The 26,668-nt window shown below is 43.6% G+C and overlaps 1 protein-coding gene and 1 pseudogene across 1 annotated transcript in view; both read right to left on the bottom strand.

The window, feature by feature from the left end:
- MACROD2 (mono-ADP ribosylhydrolase 2) overlaps positions 1–26,668 on the bottom strand; it is a 2,142,907-nt gene that overhangs the window by 550,725 nt on the left and 1,565,514 nt on the right. The window lies entirely within an intron of this gene.
- LOC122933752 lies at positions 5,698–6,706 on the bottom strand (annotated as a pseudogene).

Genomic DNA, 26,668 nt, shown 5'->3' with positions numbered 1-26,668 from the left:
TGCACCAAACAGATATAACACTGACTATGCTGGCAAGACATAAGTAAAGGTATTAAAAGCTGAGACTTTCGCCAATATGTTCCAGTCATCTGTTTGGTGCATTCTCTCTGTGTGTTCTCTATGATTGCTACATTCTGTGTAGTTTGCTCTTGTGGTGCATGTGGACCGCGTCGATATCCTCCATTGTATGCATATTTTGCTGGGGTTAGTCGATTACTGCGGTCCACATGCGGTCGGGCTGCTCCCCTAACTAAAGACACGCTACAGTGTCATGGGCTGAGCAGCTCCTCCAGAATTGCCACAAAATTTTTTTGTTTTTCATTTTCTGTCTTGTTAGATTTGAGTGTGTTTGCCTTTACTTGGCACTCTAACACTTTTTTGCACCTGGTAACCTCCCTCACATGGTCTGGTGTGGGTGTGGCTCACGGCCTGGCTTCATCCACATTGTACAACCACAGCATTTATGCTGGGCAATTGTGGGGAGCTTGGCTGTGAGCTGAATTATATCATCCCCAGACCGTGTTCACACCATAGTCAGAGCAGTGCTGAGAAACCGTGACGTGGTGCATGTGAGCTCCGATATCTCCATGACTGGAACATATTGGCGAAAGTCTCAGCTTTTAATACCTTTACTTATGTCTTGCCAGCATAGTCAGTGTTATATCTGTTTGGTGCATTCTCTCTGTGTGTTCTCAACTGTGTGACAGGTACGACCAGCCCACAAGTGGAAAATCTCTTAAACTAGTTATACATGTGAACACTCTCTAGTCAGTTCTCAAGGCCTATTTAAAGGGTCGACCATTGACTTATAGGATAATTTCCTTACATCTGGTGGCATTAGAGACAGAGCTTGCTAAGAACTTATTTGCATCCCTTTCGTCTCAGAATTCCAGAGGAGCATGTGTGGCCTATAATTCTCATAAAACCAACTAAGGTGCTCTCTCCCTAAGGAGAGATAGTACCCCCCAAACACTCTTTAGAAACAATATTTATTTGTCAGTGAAAACATCAGCCATGCGAAAAACAGTCAATATTCTTTTGTAGATTACAGTTTAACAGTCTTTACACCAGGTGCCCTTTTAAATTAATAGCTTGGACTCCCTCTAGGTTTGAATGCTTTTTCTGTTTTCACGCTGCTCCCCTCTTATAACCCACTCCTCTGTTATGGGGCTGGTACATGCGTTGTGGTCTGGCTCTTGATTTGACTTCAGCTTATAGCCTTCTGCCCAGTTCTCACACTCTGCACTGTTCTTGCTCTCTAAATTTAACAGGACACACCTGGTGACTAGCATTCCCATTTAGATGTGTAGACACTGGGGTTGCTGTTTGTCTGTCCAGGACTGACAACAGACTCACTGCCAGGACTTTTTCTCTCCACGCTCAAAAAACTCAAACTCTTCGGCGGTCTCCCGAGTGTTGGTTTCACCTCCCTTTCCTGAACACAGCAGACACACAGCACTTAGAGACTGTGACAGGCTCTTCATGTACGGCGAGTGCAGCTTCTCTGGGTCTTTTAAGTGGAAGAAAATCAGCAGTGCAAAGCCTTATGTACTTGGCTATACTGAATGTACAACGTCTGTACACAAGGACCTTCATAGTTGTCAACAGTCCCAAATTGGTGGGGATTGTCCCTAATTTCCAGAAACAGTCCCTGCAAATTTGGGCAGCCCTTGGCAAAAATAGGTGGGGCTTAGGTAAGCCCCATCCATAAATGGGTGGTTTTGTCTGGTTTGAGGCATTTCTGTGGCAGGGTCTATTTGTCCCTAATTAACTAACCGCAGTGTTGGCCAGTATGGACCTTCTGTTCTTGGTGCAAAACCTGGCAGCATAATTGGAGGCCCAATTTGACCTTTGCATGCCCCCATTTCTTTTATATACACCAGTGCTTATGACTTTATAACAAACCACCTGTTGCAGTCTGAAATATAGTGTAAAATTAATTATACATTGGTACAATATTTGACTTTTTGCAGATCAATATGTAGCGGATGTCCAAAAAATTCTAAGAATACATACGTGCAGATCTGCAAATAACATTCATATATAGTCACACCAAATACAATAAAGGCTATGTTATGTGCCAATAATTGTGTTCATTAGTTATAATCGGATATTTAATATTAGGCAGCAGAAAGTATTGCACAATAAATAGAGTTAGGCTTGATTGACAAAAGCCTATAAATGAATGGGCATCAATCCAAGTCACAAAGCAGTTTACGGTCACAGATCCAGATGCTGCATATGTTAAATAACACTTTATGGGTTTCTCCCAATGTTATCTCCAGGAGAAGTGTATGGATTCCGTGGTTTTATTAAACTATAAAAAATATTCTTCTTAGGTCTTCTGAAGAAAAATCTGATATACCACAAGATTTGGTCCATTAAAGTTGTTTTGTCACTTCAGTAAGTGGCATTTATCATGTAGAGAAAGTTAAGACACTAATGTATTGTTATTACACATATTGCTTCCTTTCCTGGCTGGATTAATTTTTCCATCACATTATACACTGCTCGCTTCCACGCTTATGACCACACTGCAATCCAGCAGAAAAAGCTCCCGCCTCGGTGACCAGGACGGTGGGAGCTCATATAGGCTGGTGCCTTTTTTTATAGTGTGCAAGCACATTCACCACTGATGGATTGCAGGGTAGTTTTAACCATGAAAATGATCAGTGTATTATGAATCCAACCAGCAAAGGAGGCAATATGGACAATGACAATACATTAGTAAGTACCTTGTATTACCTTTTTCTACATAATTAATGATATTTGCTGAAGTGACAAAACCTCTTTAATGATATCTCCTGTTTGTGAATTCTGAGGTACCCCTTCCCACAGATGAAACGTGGTAACTGTACGTCCAAATAGAAATTTTGTTATCGCAAATAGACGCTGCATGTACTAGCGGTCTCCTCCACTAATGAGCAAGCGATTGCCAGGAAGTAACACTTCCTTCCTGACTATCATCTGTCTGATCTTTTAATGTAATACAGCCTTTATTGTGGTAAGGACTCTTTAAAATAGCATTGTGTATGTAAGTGTAATAATTTTAACACATATTTTTTGCCTTAATACAGTTAAAAATTAAAAATAACTTTACCTATAGTCTTGTTTACGGGCATTCTACCATTGTGAGTAAACGGCCCCTAAAACAGGATAATGCAGTTGTCTCTCCATGGTTACAGACTACAAACAAACCCTTTGCGTAGTCTGATCCTACAGTCAAGAAATCGCTCCCCTCTTAGCTGCCTGTTTCTTGCTAAACTAATCCGGGACATTGGAAAGTTATCTGTGATCATAGCAGGTAATGGTTATCAACATAACCCTTACTCAGGCAAATCTGTACCTAGTGTTGTACAGAGAGGGCCTAGTTACTAACATCAGACATGGGAGCCCCACTTTGGAGATGGCTGAAACCACCATAGGCCCCTACCTCTCCAGTAGTGATGAGCGGCAGGGGCAATATTCGAATTCGCAATACTTCACGAATATTTGGTAGAATATTCATCATATATTCTCAAATTCGAGATTATATTCTTGATCGTGAAAAATCGGCAATGTAATTGCGCGTAATGCGCACGAAATACAGGCGTGGGTCACTATAGCTACATTATTCAAGCTGCTAGAACTTTCCTGAGACTGAAGAAAATGGTTGGCACGGCAGAACACAGTAGCTTTAAATACAGATAGAGTGCTCCAATATATTTGCGATTGTGAAATCGGCACTAATGATGCAAATATTTTGGCGCAATACATGCAACTTTACATTTTAACAGGTCTGACTACTTCTTAGTGGTTGGTGCACTAAGTATTGTTGTGAACTTGTGACATCACAGCACTATGTATGTATGTATGTATGTATGTAGCATACATTCATACATACATACTGTGGGGATTTTCTCTAGTAGACAGGTTAGCGGACGCAGTACAGAGGCAACCACAAAGTCTTTAACTTAAACAGTTCAGTGTTTTATTCACACATAAGGAAAAACAAAAAGTTAAATTTTGCAGTCTAGGTGTTTGTTCACACGATGAAAAGTCCACAGAACAAAAACCTTCACCTGGTTTGCAGTTTCTCCACCTATGGTCAACAGCAGGCACTAGGGGCCTGTTTCTCAGCTTCCAGCCCTTTTGCAAGTTTTTTAGATCCCGAAACACCCAGGGACTGACAACGCTCCACTGTCAGAGAGGAGTAATCCACACCCAGCTGAGACCGCTGGCTAGGTTTGATATAGACCAGTAAAGACCTGGCCTGGAACGTGGGGAGCAGCCACGCACCCAGCACTTTGGCTACTCCCAGTAAGAGTCGGCCTGGATCAGCTTAAAGCCATACTAAAATAGCCACGTGTCAACCAGCACCAGCTGCTGCTGACACTTGAAAATACTGGGTCTCTCACTAACTATCTGTATTATATATATGAGCTAACTAACTATCTAATGTAATGACACAGCAAAGCACAGAGCACAGCAATAACACTGTTGTCTTTCTCAGATCTCCAAAATACTTCATACAAGGACTGCTTGTATGGAGGTTCTTATATACTAAAGGGGTAGGCAACATTCCTATTGGTTGCTAAGGATGTTGCTTAGCTCAGACAAAGACATTCCAGCCTTCTAATTGGCCCACAAGCAAGAAGGGATGTTACTGATGAAAAAAAAATCTAGAATATATATTACTATATTCTAAAAATTTGCAATTTGAATATTCGCGCCCAACACTACTCTCCAGGTATAAAGGTACATAGCTAAGGTTTATAGTCTTAACATTTCATAGACTTGCATTGCAATGAGGACCCCATGTAGAGATTTAATGTGTAATAACAGTTTTTTTATTGTATCATGCAAATGTTGATACAACATATTATTTATATGTTAGAATTTCACAGCTTGTGGTCTTGAATTAGACAGATATTTTTTCAATAATTATGGAAAGCTGTGTTTATTAGGTCAATTCAGTATCTTGTCATGAATAAATGCATAGCATTTTATGGTCCATTACACATCAATAGCCGACAAAGAATATCTTTCATGAAAAGTACATAAAGGATTATTTAGCAAGCACTGATCCTTCTACAGTATAATTTCAAAAGCAGAAATGATTATATTTGTATTATAAAATAATGATACTAGCCGTTAGAGAGGAGTGAATTTTTCAAAAATTCGATTTGGCCGGATCACAAAATTTTTCTGAAAAATTAGCTTTGATACAAACTTATTGACAGAGAATCGCATTACCAAACTGCTATTTCCTGGCTGCAGAGAGCCTTTATAGTGGTGTAGAACACTGAGCCTTGCAGTAACACACATAGGGAGTATGCTTTGGTAGTGAAAGAATACTGTGAGCTCGTATGACATGCAGATGACAGGTGTCACTCTTAGAAACACTGTACACTTCACTTATTTGGGCAGTAACAGGACCAAAACTGACCAAATAACTCAAGTATGAACTCAGCCCTACAGGTCGATGTTAGTGCTAAGAAGAAGCGCACTCCTTTTACACCGTCTTCAGCTGATTCCAAATAGATGTCTACGGAACCTGTTCTATTAAACGCTTATACAAGTAGAGCCCCCCAGACAGTGGAGAGGGTGTCAGCAGTAAGTTTGTGTGGACGTCAGAGATCATGTTTAAGACATATAAGAAGTCCTGGAGATCCCGAACACTGTGGCCAAGGTCCAAGATGAGAGTTGTCCATGTGTTCAATATTGGATGTTATTGATGGCCAGTTCTGCGATGAATCCCAGCACTCAGATTAAGAAAACTTCACATTTTCTTCACAATGTGCTGATGCCACAGATGCCGTCAGCTTGACGAGCTGGGTTGCTGATAAGTGGATTCTAAAGTGTCTGAAGAAATGCGAGTAAAGACATTGGAATAAATTGACCTCGTCCTTTGATTTATGAATATAATTCCATAAAGTCATGAAGTCCTCTGCGTGGATGGCATAAGAAATGTCCATGCGAGGTTCGACGGACACAGAGAAAACAAGCTCTGTAGCCGACACTGATCCAGACATGTCTTACCCGGTCCACATTGCTGCTAGCCACGTAAGGTCCTGAGAACTGATTACCAGCTTACCGAAACAAGTCAATGTTTCTTTGGAGCCACGTCCCTACGATAGCAGTGAGAGACTCGGAGCCGTTATAGACGAAGAGCGGGAGGCAACTAAATGTCTCTGGTAACACCTCCAATAGATTGTCCTCTGTGTACGTCCCGCAGAACCAACCTGACCATGCAATCCGGTCTTCTGTGCTTGCCTTGGTGAGTGGAGGCTAGGATGAAATCTATATGAGCACAGCCAGTGGATCTCTGTCCTTTTCTTTGAGCCCAGGTAAACAGGAAAATTTGGCTTTTAGGTTCAGCTCTGAGCCTACTTCAATGGCAAGACCCTTCTGCTTCTCGTCAGCTATATGGGCAGACAGGTGCTTGGAATACTCTTTCAGTCTGGTGTATGAGAAATTATACATCAGTGTAACGCTGTACAGAGTACATTGTTTTTGAAGGAGCAAAGCAGCCTGTGCCGGATCAAGAGTTTCTTCCAAGGGGGTGCACAGAAGGATTTTTCTTTTAGAATAAACTTCGCAATGCAGACCGTCAACGTGCAGAGTTCAAGCTTCAGAGAGGATACATCGATCTGTGAAAGTGACTGCTCCTTTGTGCCGATGACCTACTTCTGGGGGTTAACACCCCATCGGTAGGTGTTTGCATATCCTTCCGATAAATGATGTTCCCGTTTACTGACTGTAAACCGAGATCTTGACAGACAAATGTATCAAACTCTGCTGCCATCTTTCTAGGTGCCACGTCTCCAGTCCCCAGACCAGCCAGATTTACCAGCATCTGTTCCAGTACGTGAAGCAGTGGAATGATGTTGTTCATCCCATAGTCCTGGTGACTGACAAATAACGTGGCCTCCTCAAAGGGTCTGAGCAAACGGCAGGTGTCACGCATGAGCTGCCACTGGCTGATATCGAAGTTACAAGGGGAGTACTCCTGTCCGCTTGGATCATCAAGAAATTGTTTATGGCCTTTCTCTTTTTGTATAGTCGGTCCAACAAATTTAGGGGGGAATTCCAATGGGTGGAAACATCGCATATCAGACTATGTTGGGGCATGCCGTTCTGCCACTGCAGCTACAGCAGGGTGTACTTTGAGGTGTACGAGTGGCTATAGTGCATGCAAAGTTTATTGGCCATTTTTAGGATGTCTTGCAGATGGGTGGAAGACTTCAGGAACCTCTTGACAACCAGATTGAAAACGTGTGCCATGCAGGGCGCATGGTTCATCCCCCTTTGATGCAGCGTAAGTTTTTTCCGATGTCTGTCACCATGGTTCCAATTTTGAGTTGTCGCGGCGAAAGCCAGGATTCCATTTCTTGATGAAGGACACCGAGCTGTTTCTTCCCTTTGTGACTCCGGGTGTAGAACAGCGCGACACCGACGTGCCCTGCACATGTGGTATGCTGGAGGGGCACTGTGAATTGTCCCTGCCGTGGAGGCTGAGGAAATGGTGGAGAATGAGGAGGCAGAAGCAGACGTTGTCACAGGACCAACAGCGTGAGAACCTGAAGGCGGAAGCACCGTTACCTGGCCAAGTTGCTGGTGTGGCTGGGCAGCAACTACATTTACCCAATGGACCGTAAAGGACATTTATTTTCCTTGACCATAGTTACAGCTACGGACCGATTTTCCCCAAAAAAGGCTGCATCACAAACAAATTTCACCACTGAATGGCTAATCGACATAATTCGTTTCATACAGAAGAAGGTCTACAATCACCCAACAATTTTCCACATAACTGCTTTTTCACAAAAACATTTCACCAATAAATGGTGTGACACAGTGAGAGGTTTCATCTGGAAAAACAGGTATTTTCCTCCCAGCATGTCCTGCTGGGCTGATTTACAGCCAGGTCAGGTCAAATACCGGATCGGATTTTAAATGCCGGTCCGGGTTTTGGCAGCACCTGGATGTCCTTAAATAGGCAGACGGGCTCAGAAGCCATGTCTCTGTGTTGTGATCTGGGAGCCTTGTGTCTGGAAGAAGGCTTGCTACCTTTTTAGCGTGACAACAGGTTGGTGCTGCTATCAGCAATACCTCTTTGAGGCAGAACTGCCGCATGGTGTGAATTACCACCAACATTGCAAGGTGACTTTTTGTTTGAATATGACTGCTTGTTTTGTCACTTGCCTAAAGTGTGAATAAAACACTGTACTGTTTGATCGAACGAACTTGTTGCCTCTATACTGTGTCCGCTAATCCTGTCTACCAGAGCAAGTCCCCACAATTGGTGGAGGATGCGGGCAAGAGCAGTGAGGCTGGAGTGAACACAGATATTTTTGGTTTTCAGGCACGGTTGTATGTTGTACATTAAACCAGCTGTATTGCAACCAGTGCCCCACAACAAAATGGAGGCTGTTGTAAACGCCCTCATGGAGACAAACCTGCAGCAACATGAGGCTAATAAGCAGCAGCAGAAGACTAAACAGTTGCTGCTACAACATGTGATGGCTTTGAAGACAGCAGGCGCAACCCCAAGCGCCCACGATGCCCGGAAAGCAGTCCGTGGCACGATTCCTAAGATGACCCCCGCAAACGACATCAAAACTTACCTGACGATGTATAAGAAAGTGGCCATCAGGGAAAAGGTATACCGTGACCAGTGGGCTGAGGTCCTCGCTCCATTCCTGGTATCCGATTCCCAGTAGCTGTATTTCAACGTGCCGGACGATCAAGCGGCCAACTACCAAAAAGTAAAAGGTAAGATTTTGGCAGGACTGGGGGTGAATGTGTTGGTCCGGGCCCAACGGGTACATCAGTGGGGGTTTAAGCTGGCTGAGCCTGCGAGGACCCAGTATTATGACTTACTCCACCTCTTGCAAAAGTGACCACAGCCTGATGTGCTGAGTCCCCCGGCCATGGCTACTTTCACACTCGCGTTTTGTGCGGATCGGTCATGGACTAACCTGTTAAGATAATACAACTGTCTGTATCCGTTCTAAACGGATTTGTTTGTATTATTAGCCAAGACGGATCAGTTTTCTATTGTGCCAGATTGTGTCAGTGAAAATGGATCTGTCCCCATTGACTTACATTGTGTGCCAGGATGGATCTGTTTGGCAGCTGAGCTCAGAAGCCATGTCTCTGTGTTGGGATCTTGGTGCCTTGTGTCTGGATGAAGGCTTGTTACCTGTTTGGTGTGACAACAGGTTGGTGCTGCTATCAGCAAGGACTCATTGAGGCAGGACTGCAGCATGGTGTGAATTGCCACCAACACCGTAAGGTGACTTTTTGTTTGAATATGACTGCGTGTTTTATCACTTGCCTGAAGTGTGAATAAAACACTGAACAGATTGATCCAAAGAACTTGTTGTTGCCTCTATACTGCGTCTGCTAATCCTGTCTAGGAATGCATTGAGGTCAGCTATGCAAGAGGATAAATATAAGATGGAAAGCTCTGAGCTATTGCACAAATTCACTAATGGGGGTAAAAGAGGAGGAACAACGGCAAAAAGATACAAGATACTGATGGACGGAAAAAAGAAACGGGTCACAATATTAGCTAGGAAAAAATGGGAGAATGAACTTCAATTCTTTACAGAAGAAAAATGGAATGATGCATTAAAGAACTACTCTCGAGTCTCAAATAGGGGTTCACATAAGATTTCACAATTCTTTGTAGTTCACAGGTTGCATAGATCCCCATGGATACTGAAAAGAATGGGTGTTAGAGCCTCGGATGATTGTGTAAAATGTGGGGGAGAGAGAGCTGATTTAATGCACTGTTTTTGGAGATGCCCCAGATTATTTAGATATTGGACAGAAATAACAGATACTATATATCGAATTTTGAAGGTTCAAATATCAGAAGATCCCATGATTTGTATTTTGGGGGCAACCGAACACCTGGGTCTAAATAGAGATATAAGTACGGTCCTGAGTAAGGTGCTATTTCAAGCTAGACTCTTAATACTTAAGAAATGGGTAGGTGCTGACCCTCCAACAGTTCGGCAGTGGAGAAAAGCAGTGGATGATCTGATTAAAGAAGAACGGGTGATGGAGGGCCATAGCAGAAAATAAAAAAACTATGGATGAAATATGGAAGAGGTGGTTACTTTAGGGCTGGATAGACAAAAATTTTTTTTATTTTTTTTATTTTTTTTTATTTACACATCTCCCACTCCCACTCCCCAAGGGAGCTGGGAGGTTGGGTAATTGGGGAGAAAAAATACTTGGGTATGTACAGAATTTGATTGCAATGTTTTCTCCTTTTGATGGCTCAAAAAAAAAAGGGGAAAGAAGGGGGAGGAAGGGGAAAAGGGGAAAAGGGGAAAAGAGGGAAGGGAAAAAGGGGGAAAAAAAAAGGGGGAAAAAAAAAAGGGAAGAGAATCTCCTGTTACCATTTTCTACTGTTGAGAGTGTGTAGTTTAGTTATTATTACTTATTTTCTATTATATTCTTTTGGTATATTTTGTACTTTCTTACATGACTCCACATGGTTGGAGCACCACTCCTGTGCGCGTACATTTTGGGTATATTTATCAACACTCTGGATCATTCACATCCTTTGCACAGACATCTATGCTTTTATTCATTCGTCAGACGTGAGATCTTTTGTACTTGTATGCATAATTATTAACTAAATCTGGAATGTCTGTTACTATATGATGTTCTGATGTAATGATGAAAAATGGTTACATTGTTTTTCTACTTGAACATTTTTAAAACCTAATAAAAAAAAACTCATTGTAAAAAAAAAAAAAATCCTGTCTACCATAGCGAGTTCCCACAATGGCTAATCTACGTAATTCGGTTCATACAGACGAAAGTCTACAATCACACCAGAAAACACCAAAAATGACTGTTATTATCTCACTTCAACACACAATGGCTAATGAGCCCCTTTTCTTTTTCCCCGCTAATGCACGCCAAAAAGAACATATATTTTTATTTTGCCACTATTACACGACAAAAAGGGCTTTAGAACATATAACTGCACCGCTGAACGGCAAATAGTCCCTTATTTTTCCCCCTATACACGCCACAGAAGGCTTTATAACATATAACTGCACTGCTGAACGGCAAATATATTTTACTTTTGCCACCAATACACAGCAAAAAGGGCTTTAGAACATATAACTGCACCGCTGAATGGAAAATATCTATTTACTTTTGCCACTAATACATGACAAAAAGGGCTTTAGAACATATAACGACACCACTAAATGGCAAATATATTTTACGTTTGCCAATAATACATGACAGAAAAGGCTTTAGAACATATAACTGCACCGCTGAACGGCAAATATATTTTACTTTTGCCAATGATACACGACAAAAAGTGCTGTAATTTTGGCACTTTACCACACAACAGCTAATAAACCCTTTTCTACCCACTAATACAAGCCAAAAAATGCTTTAGAACATATAACTGCACCGCACAAGGGAAAATAATAGGTAGAAATATTTCCTTGTAATAACCCCTGTTAATGGCTGTATCAAACAGCACTTGCACCCCAATAACAAGAACGGTTTGCTGGAATTACAGAGCTGTATAATGTCAATTTGGATCCCCAGTCAGTGCAGCAAGGTGTAATAGGATTGTTTCTATTACCCAGGCTGTAACCTCCCCTACTGAACCCTGTTCAACATAAATACTGTGGAATGATTCCTCGCTTTCCTTTCCCTACACCTTGAATAATCTTTTCCTGAACTTGTAAATTGTTTTTTTTAGCACAATGAAGTCTTTCCTAACATTGTCCCTAGTGCCTGATGACGTCTCTCCTGCACTAAGTACGCTGGAAAATGGCAGAATCCAAAATGGCTAAGGCTATTTATAGGGCTGTGATATCACAGCCCTTGCTAGCTGCTGATTGGCTGCAAGCATGGCATTATGGGTAGGGATGAGCGAACTCGAACTGTATAGTTCGGGTTCGTACCGAATTTTGGGGTGTCCGTGACACGGACCCGAACCCGGACATTTTCGTAAAAGTCCGGGTTCGGGTTCGGTGTTCGTCGCTTTCTTCGCGCTTTTGTGACGCTTTCTTGGCGCTTTTTGAAAGGCTGCAAAGCAGCCAATCAACAAGCGTCATACTACTTGCCCCAAGAGGCCATCACAGCCATGCCTACTATTGGCATGGCTGTGATTGGCCAGAGCACCATGTGACCCAGCCTCTATTTAAGCTGGAGTCACATAGCGCCGCCCGTCACTCTGCTCTGATTAGCGTAGGGAGAGGTTGCGGCTGCGACAGTAGGGCGAGATTAGGCAGATTAACTCCTCCAAAGGACTTGATTAACTGATCGATCTGCAGCTGTGGATCATTGAGCTGCTGATCCTCAATTGCTCACTGTTTTTAGGCTGCCCAGACCGTTTGTCAGTCACATTTTTCTGGGGTGATCGGCGGCCATTTTGTGTCTTGTGGTGCGCCAGCACAAGCTGCGACCAAGTGCATTTAACCCTCAATGGTAGGGTTGTTTTTTGGCTAAAGCCTACATCAGGGTGAAGCTGTCACACCAAGTGCATTTAACCAGCAATAGTCTGTTTATTTTTTGGCCATATACTACATCAGGGGCAAGCTGCGCCTGTCACCAAGTGCATTTAACCCTCAATGGTGTGGTTGTTTTTTGGCTAAAGCCTACATCAGGGTGAAGCTGTCACACCAAGTGCATTTAACCAGCAATAGTCTGTTCATTTTTTGGCCATATACTAAATCAGGGGCAAGCTGCGCCTGTCACCAAGTGCATTTAACCCTCAATGGTGTGGTTGTTTTTTGGCTAAAGCCTACATCAGGGTGAAGCTGTCACACCAAGTGCATTTAACCAGCAATAGTCTGTTTATTTTTTGGCCATATCCCAGTCTAATTCTGTCACTAAATCCATACCGGTCACCCAGCGCCTAAATACTAGGCCTCAAATTTATATCCCGCTAAATCTGTCCTTAGTGCTGTAGCTGGGCGAGTTATTTAGTGTCCGTTCAAGCACATTTCTTGTTCTGGGTTGAAATACAATTCCCAATTTAGCAATTTCATAATTTAGTGGTTTCTGCTATATCAGAGCTATTTGAAATCTATCCCTAAAAGGGTATATAATATTCAAGGTGCACATTGGGTCATTCAGAATAACTTCACACACACCCGCTACTGTGTATTTCCAAGTCTAATTCTGTCACTAAACCCATACCTGTCACCCAGCGCCTAAATACTAGGCCTCAAATTTATATCCAGCTAAATCTGTCCCTAGTGCTGTAGCTGGGCGAGTTATTTAGTGTCCGTTCAAGCACATTTCTTGTTCTGGGTTGAAATACAATTCCCAATTTAGCAATTTCATAATTTAGTGGTTTCTGCTATATCAGAGCTATTTGAAATCTATCCCTAAAAGGGTATATAATATTCAAGGTGCACATTGGGTCATTCAGAATAACTTCACACACACCCGCTACTGTGTATTTCCAAGTCTAATTCTGGCACTAAACCCATACCTGTCACCCAGCGCCTAAATACTAGGCCTCAAATTTATATCCCGCTAAATCTGTCCTTAGTGCTGTAGCTGGGCGAGTTATTTAGTGTCCGTTCAAGCACATTTCTTGTTCTGGGTTGAAATACAATTCCCAATTTAGCAATTTCATAATTTAGTGGTTTCTGCTATATCAGAGCTATTTGAAATCTATCCCTAAAAGGGTATATAATATTCAAGGTGCACATTGGGTCATTCAGAATAACTTCACACACACCCGCTACTGTGTATTTCCAAGTCTAATTCTGGCACTAAACCCATACCTGTCACCCAGCGCCTAAATACTAGGCCTCAAATTTATATCCCGCTAAATCTGTCCTTAGTGCTGTAGCTGGGCGAGTTATTTAGTGTCCGTTCAAGCACATTTCTTGTTCTGGGTTGAAATACAATTCCCAATTTAGCAATTTCATAATTTAGTGGTTTCTGCTATATCAGAGCTATTTGAAATCTATCCCTAAAAGGGTATATAATATTCAAGGTGCACATTGGGTCATTCAGAATAACTTCACACACACCCGCTACTGTGTATTTCCAAGTCTAATTCTGTCACTAAACCCATACCTGTCACCCAGCGCCTAAATACTAGGCCTCAAATTTATATCCCGCTAAATCTGTCCCTAGTGCTGTAGCTGGGCGAGTTATTTAGTGTCCGTTCAAGCACATTTCTTGTTCTGGGTTGAAATACAATTCCCAATTTAGCAATTTCATAATTTAGTGGTTTCTGCTATATCAGAGCTATTTGAAATCTATCCCTAAAAGGGTATATAATATTCAAGGTGCACATTGGGTCATTCAGAATAACTTCACACACACCCGCTACTGTGTATTTCCAAGTCTAATTCTGGCACTAAACCCATACCTGTCACCCAGCGCCTAAATACTAGGCCTCAAATTTATATCCCGCTAAATCTGTCCTTAGTGCTGTAGCTGGGCGAGTTATTTAGTGTCCGTTCAAGCACATTTCTTGTTCTGGGTTGAAATACAATTCCCAATTTAGCAATTTCATAATTTAGTGGTTTCTGCTATATCAGAGCTATTTGAAATCTATCCCTAAAAGGGTATATAATATTCAAGGTGCACATTGGGTCATTCAGAATAACTTCACACACACCCGCTACTGTGTATTTCCAAGTCTAATTCTGTCACTAAACCCATACCTGTCACCCAGCGCCTAAATACTAGGCCTCAAATTTATATCCCGCTAAATCTGTCCCTAGTGCTGTAGCTGGGCGAGTTATTTAGTGTCCGTTCAAGCACATTTCTTGTTCTGGGTTGAAATACAATTCCCAATTTAGCAATTTCATAATTTAGTGGTTTCTGCTATATCAGAGCTATTTGAAATCTATCCCTAAAAGGGTATATAATATTCAAGGTGCACATTGGGTCATTCAGAATAACTTCACACACACCCGCTACTGTGTATTTCCAAGTCTAATTCTGGCACTAAACCCATACCTGTCACCCAGCGCCTAAATACTAGGCCTCAAATTTATATCCAGCTAAATCTGTCCCTAGTGCTGTAGCTGGGCGAGTTATTTAGTGTCCGTTCAAGCACATTTCTTGTTCTGGGTTGAAATACAATTCCCAATTTAGCAATTTCATAATTTAGTGGTTTCTGCTATATCAGAGCTATTTGAAATCTATCCCTAAAAGGGTATATAATATTCAAGGTGCACATTGGGTCATTCAGAATAACTTCACACACACCCGCTACTGTGTATTTCCAAGTCTAATTCTGGCACTAAACCCATACCTGTCACCCAGCGCCTAAATACTAGGCCTCAAATTTATATCCCGCTAAATCTGTCCCTAGTGCTGTAGCTGGGCGAGTTATTTAGTGTCCGTTCAAGCACATTTCTTGTTCTGGGTTGAAATACAATTCCCAATTTAGCAATTTCATAATTTAGTGGTTTCTGCTATATCAGAGCTATTTGAAATCTATCCCTAAAAGGGTATATAATATTCAAGGTGCACATTGGGTCATTCAGAATAACTTCACACACACCCGCTACTGTGTATTTCCAAGTCTAATTCTGGCACTAAACCCATACCTGTCACCCAGCGCCTAAATACTAGGCCTCAAATTTATATCCAGCTAAATCTGTCCCTAGTGCTGTAGCTGGGCGAGTTATTTAGTGTCCGTTCAAGCACATTTCTTGTTCTGGGTTGAAATACAATTCCCAATTTAGCAATTTCATAATTTAGTGGTTTCTGCTATATCAGAGCTATTTGAAATCTATCCCTAAAAGGGTATATAATATTCAAGGTGCACATTGGGTCATTCAGAATAACTTCACACACACCCGCTACTGTGTATTTCCAAGTCTAATTCTGGCACTAAACCCATACCTGTCACCCAGCGCCTAAATACTAGGCCTCAAATTTATATCCCGCTAAATCTGTCCCTAGTGCTGTAGCTGGGCGAGTTATTTAGTGTCCGTTCAAGCACATTTCTTGTTCTGGGTTGAAATACAATTCCCAATTTAGCAATTTCATAATTTAGTGGTTTCTGCTATATCAGAGCTATTTGAAATCTATCCCTAAAAGGGTATATAATATTCAAGGTGCACATTGGGTCATTCAGAATAACTTCACACACACCCGCTACTGTGTATTTCCAAGTCTAATTCTGGCACTAAACCCATACCTGTCACCCAGTGCCTAAATACTAGGCCTCAAATTTATATCCCGCTAAATCTGTCCCTAGTGCTGTAGCTGGGCGAGTTATTTAGTGTCCGTTCAAGCACATTTCTTGTTCTGGGTTGAAATACAATTCCCAATTTAGCAATTTCATAATTTAGTGGTTTCTGCTATATCAGAGCTATTTGAAATCTATCCCTAAAAGGGTATATAATATTCAAGGTGCACATAGGGTCATTCAGAATAACTTCACACACCCGCTACTGTGCATTTCCAAATCTAATTCTGTCACTAAACCCATACCTGTCACCCAGCGCCTAAATACTAGGCCTCAAATTTATATCCCGCTAAATCTCTCGTTACCGCTGTCCTGTTGTGGCTGGGAAAGTTATTTAGTGTCCGTCAAAGCACATTTTTTGTTCTGGGTTGAAATACAATTCCCAATTTAGCAATTTCATAATTTAGTCGTTTCTGCTATATCAGAGCTATTTGAAATCTATCCCTAAAAGGGTAGATCATATTGAAGGTGCACATAGGGTCATTCAGAATAACTTCACACACACGCTTCTGTGCATTTCCAAGTCTAATTCTGTCACTAAATCCATACCGGTCACCCAGCGCCTAAATACTAGGCCTCAAATTTATATCCCGCTGAATTTGAATACAATACATTGGGCCAAATAATATATTTGTTGTTGTGGTGAACCATAACAATGAGAAAAACATCTAGTAAGGGACGCGGACGTGGACATGGTCGTGGTGGTGTTAGTGGACCCTCTGGTGCTGGGAGAGGACGTGGCCGTTCTGCCACATCCACACGTCCTAGTGTACCAACTACCTCAGGTCCCAGTAGCCGCCAGAATTTACAGCGATATATGGTGGGGCCCAATGCCGTTCTAAGGATGGTAAGGCCTGAGCAGGTACAGGCATTAGTCAATTGGGTGGCCGACAGTGGATCCAGCACGTTCACATTATCTCCCACCCAGTCTTCTGCAGAAAGCGCACAGATGGCGCCTGAAAACCAACCCCATCAGTCTGTCACATCACCCCCATGCATACCAGGGAAACTGTCTCAGCCTCAAGTTATGCAGCAGTCTCTTATGCTGTTTGAAGACTCCGCTGGCAGGGTTTCCCAAGGGCATCCACCTAGCCCTTCCCCAGCGGTGAAAGACATAGAATGCACTGACGCACAACCACTTATGTTTCCTGATGATGAGGACATGGGAATACCACCTCAGCATGTCTCTGATGATGACGAAACACAGGTGCCAACTGCTGCGTCTTTCTGCAGTGTGCAGACTGAACAGGAGGTCAGGGATCAAGACTGGGTGGAAGACGATGCAGGGGACGATGAGGTCCTAGACCCCACATGGAATGAAGGTCATGCCACTGACTTTCACAGTTCGGAGGAAGAGGCAGTGGTGAGACCGAGCCAACAGCGTAGCAAAAGAGGGAGCAGTGGGCAAAAGCAGAACACCCGCCGCCAAGAGACTCCGCCTGCTACTGACCGCCGCCATCTGGGACCGAGCACCCCAAAGGCAGCTTCAAGGAGTTCCCTGGCATGGCACTTCTTCAAACAATGTGCTGACGACAAGACCCGAGTGGTTTGCACGCTGTGCCATCAGAGCCTGAAGCGAGGCATTAACGTTCTGAACCTGAGCACAACCTGCATGACCAGGCACCTGCATGCAAAGCATGAACTGCAGTGGAGTAAACACCTTAAAACCAAGGAAGTCACTCAGGCTCCCCCTGCTACCTCTTCTGCTGCTGCCGCCTCGGCCTATTCTGCTGCTGCCGCCTCGGCCTCTTCCTCCGCCTCTGGAGGAACGTTGGCACCTGCCGCCCAGCAAACAGGGGATGTACCACCAACACCACCACCACCACCTCCGTCACCAAGCGTCTCAACCATGTCACACGCCAGCGTTCAGCTCTCCATCTCACAAACATTTGATAGAAAGCGTAAATTCCCACCTAGCCACCCTCGATCCCTGGCCCTGAATGCCAGCATTTCTAAACTACTGGCCTATGAAATGCTGTCATTTAGGCTGGTGGACACAGACAGCTTCAAACAGCTCATGTCGCTTGCTGTCCCACAGTATGTTGTTCCCAGCCGGCACTACTTCTCCAAGAGAGCCGTGCCTTCCCTGCACAACCAAGTATCCGATAAAATCAAGTGTGCACTGCGCAACGCCATCTGTGGCAAGGTCCACCTAACCACAGATACGTGGACCAGTAAGCACGGCCAGGGACGCTATATCTCCCTAACTGCACACTGGGTAAATGTAGTGGCAGCTGGGCCCCAGGCGGAGAGCTGTTTGGCGCACGTCCTTCCGCCGCCAAGGATCGCAGGGCAACATTCTTTGCCTCCTGTTGCCACCTCCTCCTTCTCGGCTTCCTCCTCCTCTTCTTCCACCTGCTCATCCAGTCAGCCACACACCTTCACCACCAACTTCAGCACAGCCCGGGGTAAACGTCAGCAGGCCATTCTGAAACTCATATGTTTGGGGGACAGGCCCCACACCGCACAGGAGTTGTGGCGGGGTATAGAACAACAGACCGACGAGTGGTTGCTGCCGGTGAGCCTCAAGCCCGGCCTGGTGGTGTGTGATAATGGGCGAAATCTCGTTGCAGCTCTGGGACTAGCCAATTTGACGCACATCCCTTGCTTGGCGCATGTGCTGAATTTGGTGGTGCAGAAGTTCATTCACAACTACCCCGACATGTCAGAGCTGCTGCATAAAGTGCGGGCCGTCTGTTCGCGCTTCCGGCGTTCACATCCTGCTGCTGCTCGCCTGTCTGCGCTACAGCGTAACTTCGGCCTTCCCGCTCACCGCCTCATATGCGACGTGCCCACCAGGTGGAACTCCACCTTGCACATGCTGGACAGACTGTGCGAGCAGCAGCAGGCCATAGTGGAGTTTCAGCTGCAGCACGCACGGGTCAGTCGCACTACAGAACAGCACCACTTCACCACCAATGCCTCCATGCGAGACCTGTGTGCCCTGTTGCGCTGTTTCGAGTACTCCACCAACATGGCCAGTGGCGATGACACCGTTATCAGCGTTACAATACCACTTCTATGTCTCCTTGAGAAAACACTTAGGGCGATGATGGAAGAGGAGGTGGCCCAGGAGGAGGAGGAGGAGGAGGAGGAAGAGGGGTCATTTTTAGCACTTTCAGGCCAGTCTCTTCGAAGTGACTCAGAGGGAGGTTTTTGGCAACAGCAGAGGCCAGGTACAAATGTGGCCAGCCAGGGCCCACTACTGGAGGACGAGGAGGACGAGGATGAGGAGGAGGTGGAGGAGGATGAGGATGAAGCATGGTCACAGCGGGGTGGCACCCAACGCAGCTCGGGTCCATCACTGGTGCGTGGCTGGGGGGAAAGGCAGGACGATGACGATACGCCTCCCACAGAGGACAGCTTGTCCTTACCCCTGGGCAGCCTGGCACACATGAGCGACTACATGCTGCAGTGCCTGCGCAACGACAGCAGAGTTGCCCACATTTTAACCTGTGCGGACTACTGGGTTGCCACCCTGCTGGATCCACGCTACAAAGACAATGTGCCCACCTTACTTCCTGCACTGGAGCGTGATAGGAAGATGCGCGAGTACAAGCGCACGTTGGTAGACGCGCTACTGAGAGCATTCCCAAATGTCACAGGGGAACAAGTGGAAGCCCAAGGCCAAGGCAGAGGAGGAGCAAGAGGTCGCCAAGGCAGCTGTGTCACGGCCAGCTCCTCTGAGGGCAGGGTTAGCATGGCAGAGATGTGGAAAACTTTTGTCAACACGCCACAGCTAACTGCACCACCACCTGATACGCAACGTGTTAGCAGGAGGCAACATTTCACTAACATGGTGGAACAGTACGTGTGCACACCCCTCCACGTACTGACTGATGGTTCGGCCCCATTCAACTTCTGGGTCTCTAAATTGTCCACGTGGCCAGAGCTAGCCTTTTATGCCTTGGAGGTGCTGGCCTGCCCGGCAGCCAGCGTTTTGTCTGAACGTGTATTCAGCACGGCAGGGGGCGTCATTACAGACAAACGCAGCCGCCTGTCTACAGCCAATGTGGACAAGCTGACGTTCATAAAAATGAACCAGGCATGGATCCCACAGGACCTGTCCGTCCCTTGTCCAGATTAGACATTAACTACCTCCCCATAACCATATATTATTGGACTCCAGGGCACTTCCTCATTCAATCCTATTTTTATTTTCATTTTACCATTATATTGCGAGGCTACCCAAAGTTGAATGAACCTCTCCTCTGCCTGTGTGCTAGGCCTAAATATATGCCAATGGACTGTTGCAGTGGTGGCTGACGTGAAGCCTCATTCTCTGCTATGACATGCAGACTGATTCTCTGCTGACATGAAGACAGATTCTCTGTTACGGGACCTCCCTCCTCTGCCTGGGTGCTGGGCCTAAATATATGCCAATGGACTGTTGCAGTGGTGGCTGACATGAAGCCTGATTCTCTGCTATGACATGCAGACTAATTCTCTGCTGACATGAAGCCAGATTGTCTGTTACGGGACCTCTCTCCTCTGCCTGGGTGCTGGGCCTAAATTTATGACAATGGACTGTTGCAGTGGTGGCTGACGTGAAGCCTGATTCTCTGCTATGACATGCAGACTGATTCTCTGCTGACATGAAGCCAGATTGTCTGTTACGGGACCTCTCTGCTCTGCCTGTGTGCTAGGCCTAAATATATGCCAATGGACTGTTGCAGTGGTGGCTGACGTGAAGCCTCATTCTCTGCTATGACATGCAGACTGATTCTCTGCTGACATGAAGCCAGATTGTCTGTTACGGGACCTCTCTGCTCTGCCTGTGTGCTAGGCCTAAATATATGCCAATGGACTGTTGCAGTGGTGGCTGACGTGAAGCCTGATTCTCTGCTATGACATGCAGACTGATTCTCTGCTGACATGAAGCCAGATTGTCTGTTACGGGACCTCTCTGCTCTGCCTGTGTGCTAGGCCTAAATATATGCCAATGGACTGTTGCAGTGGTGGGTGACGTGAAGCCTCATTCTCTGCTATGACATGCAGACTGATTCTCTGCTGACATGAAGACAGATTCTCTGTTACGGGACCTCCCTCCTCTGCCTGGGTGCTGGGCCTAAATATATGCCAATGGACTGTTGCAGTGGTGGCTGACATGAAGCCTGATTCTCTGCTATGACATGCAGACTAATTCTCTGCTGACATGAAGCCAGATTGTCTGTTACGGGACCTCTCTCCTCTGCCTGGGTGCTGGGCCTAAATTTATGACAATGGACTGTTGCAGTGGTGGCTTACGTGAAGCCTGATTCTCTGCTATGACATGCAGACTGATTCTCTGCTGACATGAAGCCAGATTGTCTGTTACGGGACCTCTCTGCTCTGCCTGTGTGCTAGGCCTAAATATATGCCAATGGACTGTTGCAGTGGTGGCTGACGTGAAGCCTCATTCTCTGCTATGACATGCAGACTGATTCTCTGCTGACATGAAGCCAGATTGTCTGTTACGGGACCTCTCTGCTCTGCCTGTGTGCTAGGCCTAAATATATGCCAATGGACTGTTGCAGTGGTGGGTGACGTGAAGCCTCATTCTCTGCTATGACATGCAGACTGATTCTCTGCTGACATGAAGCCAGATTCTCTGTTACGGGACCTCTCTCCTCTGCCTGTGTGTGTGCTGGGCCTAAATATATGCCAATGGACTGTTGCAGTGGTGGCTGACGTGAAGCCTGATTCTCTGCTATGACATGCAGACTGATTCTCTGCTGACATGAAGCCAGATTGTCTGTTACGGGACCTCTCTCCTCTGCCTGTGTGTGTGCTGGGCCTAAATATATGCCAATGGACTGTTGCAGTGGTGGCTGACGTGAAGCCTCATTCTCTGCTATGACATGCAGACTAATTCTCTGCTGACATGAAGACAGATTCTCTGTTACGGGACCTCTCTCCTCTGCCTGGGTGCCGGGGCCTAAATATCTGAGAATGGACTGTTCCAGTGGTGGGTGACGGGAAGCCAGATTCTCTGCTATGGAACCTCTCTCCAATTGATTTTGGTTAATTTTTATTTATTTAATTTTTATTTTAATTCATTTCCCTATCCACATTTGTTTGCAGGGGATTTACCTACATGTTGCTGCCTTTTGCAGCCCTCTAGCTCTTTCCTGGGCTGTTTTACAGCCTTTTTAGTGCCGAAAAGTTCGGGTCCCCATTGACTTCAATGGGGTTCGGGTTCGGGACGAAGTTCGGATCGGGTTCGGATCCCGAACCCGAACATTTCCGGGATGTTCGGCCGAACTTCTCGAACCCGAACATCCAGGTGTTCGCTCAACTCTAATTATGGGTTATCCCGCCTTCCCAGAGTTCCTTGCTTTATGTCCTCACACGTGCAGCAGCCATTTTAGGAAAAAATTTGATTCGTTACCACGAATCGTGAGGAAATTCGGATTCAGTGCAAATTACATTTTTCCTGACGAATTCCACTTCATCAACTTCGATTCGCTCATCTGTACTAGGAGTGTGAATAAAATAAACAACATTCTCCAATAAATGCTGTCCTTTTGTTATCTTAAAAAATGTGAACTACAAAGATGTTCCAGGTCAGGTAAAAAAAAAAAAAATACCACGGTGATAAACAGAAAAACATAAAGCGCTGTCAAAGGCTTAATAAATAAACAGCTCACAGACAAGGTTTTTTCTTAAACATATTTACAAGAACATGGCCATTTTATCAAATCTTTTCTGGGTTTATTGCTAATTTATTTTCAATAATAATTATATGGTATTAAGATAAAATTATTTCTTTTTTTAACAAGAGTTTTTATTAAAAAGTTATCCAATAATTTTAAAACATAATTTTTTATTCATTTAACTAGAGGACTTTCTTTTCTCTGTCTAGGCAGAACCTCATCAAGCACCTAACTAATAGTAGGTAAGGAACAAAGAAGCTGCTGAGAATGTTCATCTACCTCTGAATGCAGAAGGTGGACTAAAATGATAAACAGCAGGGGGCGCTACCAAGTAAGAATATGTAATACATAAAAACCTCACAATATTTTTATTGCATGTACGGTATATTGCAAAAATATTTAATATGCAATGCCCTATTTACTGCACAGGAATACATTCTGTGCGATAACCCCTTTGTACATTTGCAAGAAAAATATTAGATTAAATTGGCCTGCCTCTTGACTGGGAGCTGAACCCTTACATTGTATTGCTTTCACATTCCCATTGAAGAGCAATCTAAAATTGCTTACTTTTTTCTTCCAAAATGTATATTTTGCTTTTTATTTAAAGAGAACTCACCATTGATATTTCATATAGTTTAAAAACATTGCATTACTTAAAGAAAGAGGGTCTGGCACCCAGCATCACCCTGATCACCTTGTCACAACTTACCAAACACAGCACTGTACATTATACAGCGTACAGCGCTGGGATTGGGACTAAACTGCATCTATGCCATTTCACCAATCTACGGTAATGTCACTGGCCTAGGAAGAGGTCTTCCTGAAGAAGCCTACTGAGCACCATGGTCTCTTCAAACAGCTGACTGGTGGGGGCTGGGATGGAGCCAGACCTCCAATGATCAAATATTGATGACTAGGGATGAGCGAACCCATGGAAGTTCGGGTTCGCCGGGGTCAGGCAAAGTTCAGGTCAAAGTTCAGGTTCAGGACCCGAATGCGACCTTGAATGTGAACACCATTGAAGTCAATAGGGACCCAAACTTCACTTTATTTTCAGTTATATCATGGCTATATCGGAAAATAATAAAATCACCCGAACCCAGACTTCAGTGAAAAAGTCCAGGTTTGGGCGCGGGTACCCAAACTCGCAAAAAAATCCACCGCATAAATTAAATTAGTGTGGATTTTAAATTTTTAGCATGTCAATCTATGCTGTGGATTTTACGTTTTGCAATCCAGAAGGCAAAATTTACAACAATTCAGGGAAAAATTCTAGGAAATGTAACCTGGGTGACAATACCCTAAGAGCTACTTCCAGAATATTTCTGTAGAACCTGTAGAGACCAGAGTCTAGCAGTAGTGTTAAGCACGAATATTCGAAAAGCAAATTTTTATCTCAAATATCGCCACTTCGAGAATTCACTAATATTTCGAATATAGTGCTATATATTCGTTATATCGAATATTCGTCATTTTTTCCATCTGAACACCTGATTCCTTCTTGCTTTTTGCTTGTGGGTCAATGAGTCATTGGCCCACAAGCAACTTAAACAGGGAGGAATCATGACTTCCGATGGAAAAAATGACAAATATTCAAAAAAACTAATATGCAGCAGCACTATATTTAATATAGTGCTATACCGTATATTCGTATTTTAAAATAGTCATAATTTTTTTCCATCTGAAGTGAACAGTGTTCAGTGTTCACTTCAGATGGAAAAAATGATAACTATTCTAAAATACAAATATATAGCACTATATTCTATAGTGCTATATAATCGTTTTTAACACACGCCTGTATTGATTGCGTAATATTCGCATAGTACGCGATCATTACCTTGCCGATTTTCGAGTAAAAAAAAGTAGAATATAACAAATATTCAAATTCTCAAATATTCAACGAATATTCTACAAAAAATTTGCGAAATATCACGAATTTGAATATGACCCCTGCCGCTCATCACTATTCAGCAGCTTGAGGAGAAGCTGCACTGAGGGGCAGGATGTTTCTGATGCATCACCAAAGAGCCAGAGTGATAAGACCACCTGATAACTGCAAAATATGTGTAATTAGTTTTGAATCACAGAAATTCTCTGCAACAAAATATGTTGTGTGTTATGGCACCCTCAAAGTACAGCTTAGAAAAAATGGACATAGACTGCTGACCTTGATGCCACCACTGTGGTGCACACCACAAGGTAATCTGATGTGGAGCAGAAGCAGGTTGGAGAGGAAAGTCTTTCCATAAAAACAGGCATTTCAGATACGAAGACGGGTCTAGAAAGGTGCCTCCTGGCAAATATGAGAGTAGAGCATGAAATATGCAGAGCTGACTAAGCGAATGTCTGGGAGTAATCACCTTGATGGTGAAACAATTGCAACTAACAGGACCAACAGACTGTAACTAATAACTATACTTGAGTTAAAGGTCCTGGAAGGGCTTCAGAGAAGCTACACTACCTGCTAAAATAGATTGTTGTTGTCCCTGAGCTGCGTCATTCAGATGCGATTAAACATTTGATCAAATATAGCAATTTTATTAACTACCTATACCTACAAACATCAAAATTCCAAATTGTGAGAAATTTTTATCCCCACCCTGTTGTGTCTGAAATGTCCATGGAAGACCCCTGTTACTGAAAATTAACATAAATCCATTTCCTTTTGTAGGAAGATTTGAAAAGGGGGCTAAATAACTTTTTTGCTTACATATAGGTGTCACCACCAGACATCTGAGAAGCTCTGACAGATGTCCTTCAGAACCTCCTCCTTGAGGTTCCTTTTGTTTTGCTTTCATTTTCTCATCTCGTTAGCCTCTCTCAGCTGTCATGTAGTTGCACTGATTGCATCCCTTTAAATCCCTTCCCATACTGCATCACTTTGCGGTTTATATTACTTCCTGGAGTGTGTGCATGCTGATCCTACTACTGATTCTTCTACAGATAAGTTTTGTTCGTTCATTTGTGTTTTCCTGTTTGCTGGATCCCAGGTGACCCTGACTCCCTCCGTATCTAGTGTAGGGAGCCGGTGGTCGTGTCCCCTCACTATTGTAGGGTGTTCAGGTGTTATACAGTCGAGGTACGAGTATATGCGATCATCTACCATTGGGATTTTCGCATATGCTGAGCAGTTAGGGAGAGAGCCAGGTCTGATGTAGGGCTCTCCCTTTTGTTCCTTAGTTTTGGATCCAGTCAGTCGGATCTTCATTTTGTGTCTTCTAGTTTTCTGTACACCTTCCGTGACAATAGGCTACATGCACATGACCATATCCGTTTTGCGGTCCGCAAACCACAGATATCTAAATATAGGCACCTTGAATGGGCAACCCGCATATTTCTCAGTTACATTAATAGACATAGGCATGTTCTATAATTTTCATGATAGGCATATAGATGCAGACAGCACATGGATGAAATCAGTGTTCTATTTTAATGTTTTTTTGTTTTTTGGGGACCTCTAGAAATGAATGGGTCTGTGTGCTATCTGCAAAAAAATGCAGATCAGATGTGGATCAAAAATGCATTTCTGTGCACTTCTGAGAACATACATACATTCAGTTATGGCTTGAACATTTAAGTTTACATCTTCATGTTCAGCAATACAAACACTCTACATTTATATTCTGCTTGACTAAATGCATTATATTTAGCCTGGTGCCTGCTAACCATAGCCCACTCACAATATTCTGGCCATAAATTTTTCTAAATAGCCCACACAAAAGCTGTATACAGTACCGACCTCGGCAAACTGGCCAACTTACCAACGTCACATTCTGGGAACTCTGCCAGTATGAACGTTGATATATTTTATTATTAAAACTTG

The sequence above is a fragment of the Bufo gargarizans genome, chromosome 4 (assembly GCF_014858855.1).
Source record: "Bufo gargarizans isolate SCDJY-AF-19 chromosome 4, ASM1485885v1, whole genome shotgun sequence".
Classification (NCBI taxonomy): Eukaryota; Metazoa; Chordata; class Amphibia; order Anura; family Bufonidae; genus Bufo; species Bufo gargarizans.
This window is presented reverse-complemented; position numbering and strand designations above follow the sequence as displayed.